Source organism: Gavialis gangeticus, unplaced genomic scaffold, assembly GCF_001723915.1.
Source record: "Gavialis gangeticus isolate Ggan-Ray unplaced genomic scaffold, GavGan_comp1, whole genome shotgun sequence".
NCBI lineage: Eukaryota > Metazoa > Chordata > Crocodylia > Gavialidae > Gavialis > Gavialis gangeticus.
This window is the reverse complement of record NW_017729031.1, coordinates 117,522,316-117,529,411: the sequence shown is the minus strand read 5'-3', so window position 1 is coordinate 117,529,411 and position 7,096 is coordinate 117,522,316. Positions and strand designations below refer to the sequence as shown.

General features: G+C 46.7%; 1 protein-coding gene across 3 annotated transcripts in view; it reads right to left on the bottom strand.

The window, feature by feature from the left end:
• CALCOCO2 (calcium binding and coiled-coil domain 2) overlaps nt 1–6,734 on the bottom strand; it is a 33,563-nt gene extending 26,829 nt beyond the window's left edge. For 2 of the 3 annotated variants that reach the window (XM_019523666.1, XM_019523667.1), the window contains exons 1-2: nt 6,651–6,734; nt 3,703–3,792 (exon numbers count right to left, since the gene is read on the bottom strand). The gene's annotated coding sequence lies outside the window, so the exon portion shown is untranslated. The remainder of the gene's footprint in view (nt 1–3,702; nt 3,793–6,650) is intronic. The other variant, XM_019523665.1, reaches the window with a different exon arrangement.
• Nucleotides 6,735–7,096: the final 362 nt, after the last annotated feature.

Sequence of the window (7,096 nt, the reverse complement as noted above, 5' to 3'; positions counted from 1 at the left end):
TCAAGATATACAACATCAATCTCCTCTCCCTTGTCCAGGTGATAGGTCACCTGGTTGTAAAAGGAAATAAGATTGGTTAAGCAAGACCTAACTACAACAAACCCATGCTGGCTATCCCTTGGGATGTTGCCAGCAGCCAGTCTGTTAAGAATGTCCTCTTTGATAATCTTTTCCAAGACCTTCCCCAGGATAGAGGTCAGGCTGATGGGCCTGTAGTTTGCCAGATCCACTTCCCTCCCTTTCTTGAAGATAGGTACCATATTGACCTTCTTCCAATCTTCAGGCACTTCACCAGAGCGCCAGGAGTTCTCAAAGACCCGTGCCAGGGGCTGAGCTATGATGCTAGCCAGCTCCTTGAGTACCCTGGGGTATAAACTGTCAGGGCCAGCTGACAAAACTGTGCTTGTGTGGTTAGAGCTTGTTTCACTGGAGTAGGTGGCTGGATTCACTTTTCTGGTACAGTGACCCTTTTCCTATATAGCAGGGGTGTCAAACTCACTTCAGGCCCCACTCTGGGTTCAAACTGTGTGGCTTGTCACAGGCCAGATCCAGCCATGGAGGTGGCTGCTGTGGCTACTGGGGCAGTGGTAGCAGAAGGTCTGGCAGCAGCAAGAGGTCTGGCAGCAGTGACGCAGGGCTTGGGGGCAGGAGGGGTCTAAACTTGCAGCTGATAGCCATGGCTAGCAGGGCCCAAGCACCCCAAATTCTGTGACAGGCCATACTCCCTCACAACTTCAGGTGGCCCACCAAAAGCCCAGCAAGCCAGATACAGCAGGACTGTGGGCTGGATCTGGCCCATGGGCTATATGTTTGACATCCCTGCAGCAAATTGGTATTCCTATAGGAAAACAGGGAAACACTTCTAATATAGATACGACCTGCAACTAAATCAACAGCTTGTACTACCAGGACATCAGAGAATGCTGACATCCCACTCAGATACAAACCACAGTCATGACACTATGAAGCAAATTCAGCAGTCTTCCTGGGTTTTTTTGATCAGTTTCACTACAGTGATTTAGCAACCCAGATCCATAACGTTCCTGATTATCTTCAGCCTTCTAGCTCAAAAGAAAGATCGATACCATGCTGTGCAAACATCCCAGGGAAGAATGCATGCAGAAGAAAGACTTGCTAGGAGGGCTGAAGCATTTTTCTCTTAAGGGTCGGTATCCTGAGATTATTATAACAGACACCACTGTAGTGAAATTGTCAAAGGGCTCTCAGCATTACATTTACTGGGTTGCCTAGTAGCAACATCAACACATAGTATCAGAACATTCATGTGCTTATTTATTCAGGAAACTTTTCAACACCCTCTGATAAGTTAAAATACAACAATATGTGGAATGAGCAGCACAAAGCTACTGACGCAGCTGTTAATAAAACAGAAACCAAACTGACAGGAACAGAAGCACCATTGAAGACAGAGAGAGAGAGAAACACACAGGAAATAAAATCTCTGCCTTGTCAGTGCTCTACAGCAGCCAGACTCAGGCAGAAAGCCAAAAGGGGAGGAGTCCTTGCTGAGAAAATCCTGTTTCTAGTTGACAGTTCAGTTCCAGGAATCAGAAGCAGAAGCCTCCCATTTGATCTGAACTGCAATAACGGTGAGTGAGTCATGTTCTCAGATAAAAGTTCCAGACTGGACAAGAGTCTAAAGGAAGTGAACAGAAAGTGGAGTACTGGTTTCATGCAATATCTTATAAGGACATCAGTAGCATTCAGTGCCAGCCACAGAGTCCAGGTAGTTTCCAGGGACAATGAGCCTAGCCTGAAAATGCCATGCGTGTAGATAGCTGTTGGGAGGGCCACAATTAGACTTACAATCTTTTGGCCAGCAGTGAAAAAAGGGGGACATTATGGATCCTTACTTGGGTATCCAGGAACAGGGATAAATTCAGTAGGATTCCAGGCTGCAAATCTATTCAGCAAAAGATACATATATACAATCTGTAGGTTATGCTGGCGAGTTTTCTATGGACTTCTCCCTAATATGTGCATATGTTGTGCCATAAAGATGGAAGAGCTAAACTCAAATTCTGTAACAAGTCACGTACACTCCATTGCATACAGCAAAAGAAGTGATTAGATATCTGCTACTTTATCTCTATTATTACCCAGTCTCCATGTTTAACTGGGTGATGTTGGCATTCCCGCTCCCTGAATAAGCATTATGCTTGGCAGTGTTATTTCAGAATGGGATCTTGGTTGTGCTTAGAACTGCCCGTGTTCAATGTGCCCTAAATCACATTACAAAGCAACAACTCAGATGCCAGAATAGCAAGGACTGTGTGGACAAACAAAGCGACTGTTCTGCACACCACAGTTCAGGCCAGCACTGAACCTTAGAAAATGGAAAGCTTTAGCCAGGCCTTTGGGAAACACTTTGCCATCTTCTTGATAATGCCAATGGACCTCTAGCAGCCACCTGAGAAAGGCAGAAAGTGACTTTGGCTTAATCTAACTGTAGGACCTCAGTTATTGTCACAGAGCAGCATCAGCATTAGACCTGAGCCCAAACTGTTGCAAAACTTCAAAGAAAGAAAATAAAATGCCTGGCTGCAATGAAGTAATGAGTTCTGTGGAAAAAATGTCCAGTTCAGCGGGGGGTGTGGAATGATGCCAAATTCAATGCTCATACAATCCCAGAATCCATAAGGCCCTAGGTAAGAACACCAGGACATTTCATATCCCTCAAAGCCATCAGTTCAGGCTCTTTGCAAACGCAAGCATTGGTTTATACTGATTAACAATGCAGAGCTTATTTTAACAGCCATTAGGGATAGAAATTTTTTTTTAATGAAAGCTGAGATTCCAAAGCACAATTCTGTAGCACAGGGAAAACTCTTTAAATGCAGAAAACGTGTTCCTGCTTATGTTTTGGAATTAGCCACACCTTGCCTTTTCCTGCGTCTTCCAGCCAAGGATCTGAAAGTGCCTTATAAACATTAACAAATTAAGCTTTACAGTCCTTCACTGTGATGAGCAGTATTAGCCCCATTTTACAGAGAGGGAAACTGTAAACTTGTATATTTCAGTTGATTGAGCTTCAGGTTCTTAATATCACTGGCCAGGGTTCAAGTACCTGTTCAGGTGGTGCTTGTGTTTACAGATGGGAAAACTGAGTATCTTGGGTCAGTGATGTAACTAGGAAAAGCCCCATTCCTAGTCTCCTACCCTCTTTCGAAGCTGTCACTTGTGTGTCACAGATATAACAGTATTTGTCAATAGAGCAACAATGAATCGAGGAAAGGATAATGGCAGGGAAAGGAACGGGTGCTGTTTTAATAATTTCCAAATTCTGCAAGTCATTATCTGAGCTCTTTATAAGTCATCAGCAAAGAGAGGAGAAAATGAGCCACCTGGGGTTGCTGCCTCTGAAAGACTCAGTGGCAGTTGCACCTTACACAATATTAATGAGAAACTCAGTGCCACACAGACTGTGCCATAAGGTAATGAGGTATAATTACACGATGCACCCAGCCAGGGAGAAATAAATAACCCATCACGGGCTTCCCCTTATCTGCAGTCCAGCTTCTGGGACTTGGAGTTGTTTTAATTTTGGAAGAGGCCATTTTTGGTTCTATTATATAAGGATCAAAGAGACTAAGATAGTTCTTATCTGTTACCCATCTGCTAACTATAAATGAAGCCTTAGATGCTGCTTGCCAAGTCACAGATAGCAAGGCTATAACTGACCTTGCTCCTTGTAGGTTCTAGTCAACAAAACAGTTATTTGAGGAGAGTTGGGTCCTTCAGGAATGTTCTCATTCAGGAATCACTGGGAATCTAGTAAACAGCAAGAAACCAAATTCAAGCTTAGGAGGGGGATGCACTGGTTTGGGGTCCAGAGGTCAGGATTCAATTTCTCTTCCTGCAATAGGCTTCTGTGCAACTTTGGGAGTCAGTTAATATTGTTGTGACTCAATATCTTGTTGCAAGACAAAATCTTATCCAGGGGTCATATCAGTATTCAAACAAAAGTAAAGGGAAGGTTTATATAAGCCCCCAAATTTGCCTTTCACAGGTCCCTTTGCCTAGTAGGGAAGATAGCTGAAAAAGTGAAACTGTTAGGCCAGTTGTTACCAATCAATAAATATAGCAGAGTGATAAGCAGGGGGTTCAGAACCAGAAGGAAAGAGAAGTAAAAAAAATCATCCTATCTATACATGCAGAGCCTGGCACATCCCTCTCATTCCCTCTGATGTCCAAAAGCTTTATAAAGCCTTCTGAGATCCTTGAATGAAAGGAGCAATGGAAGTACCATTGCTGTGACCTTCAAGCCCACTATTTTTCCCTTTGTCGTTAGAGTCCCCAATTCAGTGATTTCTGTCTTATAATACCATTCAGAAACATCAGTCCCTTTCTCTCTCCTCTCTCTTCTGACAGATGATCCATTATTTATTTTCAAAGGTTATTACTAAAGAAATGTTATCATCAAAGGTTTACTGGATGGCTCAAGGGACAGAGAGAAGCAAAAAGCTCAACCAGAAACACTCCTTTGCCAGCAGGGGTAGCAGCAATTCTGCAGTGGCTGGCTTCTGGCTAACAATGAGGGGCAATTTATTTATTTTATTTCATGACTTGCTGCTCCCAAAGTGTCATTTTCCCTTCTTCCACTTGAATCCTGCACGTTCTCCTTTGGCTTCATATTCCCTGTCTTCCTTGTCACCATCAAAGCTACTCATACCACTACCCTAGCACTATTTCACTACTATCCCCCCACATGCCCTTCATTACTCCCCTGCTCATGCAGCCAAATACATGCTGATGCAAGGGGGGTGGGGCAGATTTAACTCCTCTGCACTCCCCTCCTTCCCTAACACACATATGCTGTTAAAACCCTTATAGATATTGCAACAGCCTAGGATGCTTAGGGTTGGCTTGACTCAGCCCCAGCATGCCCTCTGTTGGGAAATGATGAATTGGGCCCATTGAACTCCAGTCTGCCACACAACATGCACCTGATCTCCTTTCCCCATAAGCAGCTTAAAGCCTTTTCCATATCAACCCATATTTCCCTAATCCTGGGTGCTAGGCAACTTAATTCTCCTTCAAATCCCTCAAGACCCATTTTGTTCAGCTCAGCCACTAACACTTCCTCCTTTCCAGCACTCATAGGAAATACCATGCAACAGCAGACCAATGGCCCATCTGGTTTCTGACAGTCACCAGTATCAGATGCTTCACGCAGAATATTGAGAAACTCCATTATGGACAATTATGAACTAAACTGCCATCTGGGAAATTTCTTCCTAATCCCAGGCATTAGCATGTGATTTATACCATGAAGCAGGGAAATTATATCACTCATATTTTTCCTACCTAATGTAACAATAGTTGTTCTTTTTATATAAGTGAGCTGTCATCTTTGGAATCCTGCTAAATTCTTGCTCTCAGTAGCAGCTTGTGCCAATGAGTTCCCCGAGTTGATCGTGTATTTAAAAAATTAAATCTTATTTCCTTACATCTGTTTGAAGTGTGTTACCTGTCAGTGCTGTCAGAAGTTCCCATATTCTAGAATTAATAATCAAAGCAGAGAGCTGCTGTTTTATCTTATCTACACGGACCTTTGTTTTGTACACTGCTTTTAAGCTCTGTTGTTTGTTCAGTCCATGCGTATACATCCCTCTACCCAAACCCCTCAATACCAACTGGAGGCAAGGACTGCAGAATTGCCACTTGACTGAATTCACCCAGCTCAACCAGAAGGAAGCTGCATTGGCACCACACTTAGTGACATCTTGCCTCGCTGCCCTCCTAGCAGCATGCTGTGGGGCCAGGACGTGGTGCAGCAGAGGCAACAGAAGATCAAAAGGCATCTGCGTGAGATGCCTGGAGGCAGGGGTGACTGGTGCCTCCTGAGTCTTGGGGGGGGGCACAATTTGTGGGTGGGCTCAGGAGCAGGCCAAAAGCCCCATATCCACTCCTATACTTCTGTGCCACAGCTTAGTGCTCACCTCCTCCCCCCTGCCCCAACACACTGCCAGCCCATGCAGCAAAATAACTGCCCCATCCTGAGCGGTGCCAAGTCAGGGGTCAATCTTGGGGTTGGGGGGGAGGGAGGGTATGTGTGCCTGGAGGCAAAACGGGAACAGCTCCAGAATCATCAGGGCAGGAGATCCTGGTGCAAGACCCAGCTCTTTCAGCAGGGTTGGAGGCAGGGGGGTTGGAGGATGGGTCATGGGAGGGCAGGAGCAAACAGAGGGGCTGGCAAAGGAGGGTGAGGGAAAGGTGAGACAACTGAAGGGATGCAGGGGCAAATCCTGGCATCTGGCTGGGGCAACACCCCATAGCAACACTCTGCAGGGGGCACATTTGCAAAGCAGGGTCCTCCTGGAAGCAACACCCTGAGCAGCAGGCCTCAGGGGTGTTGCCCGGCTATCCCCATCCCCCCCTTCTTTCCCTCCATCCCATTAAGTGTGTGGGGGAAGGGGGGTTACCCCCCCCAGAAGCCATGGACTCCGGGTCCCCGAATGGGACATTCTCTTCCATCACCATGTGCCCCCCCATTAAGGAAGTGAAAGTGAAAGTGTTCAGGACCCAGAGAGCAGAAGCAGCGACAGCTCCCCAGTGCTCCCCCGCAACACACACACACCACCCGCCGCAACAGCGAAGCCAATCTCCTCCTCTGGGGACTCACTCACCAAAGGAGACAGCTCGAAGCCTCTCGGACTGCGACTGAGGAAGAGGAGCCGAGGAAGGGCGGAACCCTTCACCCCCCCCCCTCCGCCCCACCCGGAACATTTCTGAGGGCAACGCCCCCGCGGGGGATGCTGGGAGTTGTAGTTCCCGGGGGAGGCCTGAAGGCGCTGCCGGCTGGCGCCGGAGGAGAGCGGTCAGCACACACCGAGAGCCCGTGTGGGAACAGTGTCTGCACCACCCAGGGAGGCTGAGGGATGCTTACAAGTACCTGGAAGAAAGAAGATGCTGGTGATCCGTAGGAAGACATGCAAAAAGCTTGGGCATGGTGGAAGAGGCTGGGGACCAGTTGCAGGCACCAGAAGGATCCATGGCATCATACCCCATATTGACCCGTGAGATCGTACCTCTGATACTGACCAGCGACGTCACACGCTGGATACTGATCCAG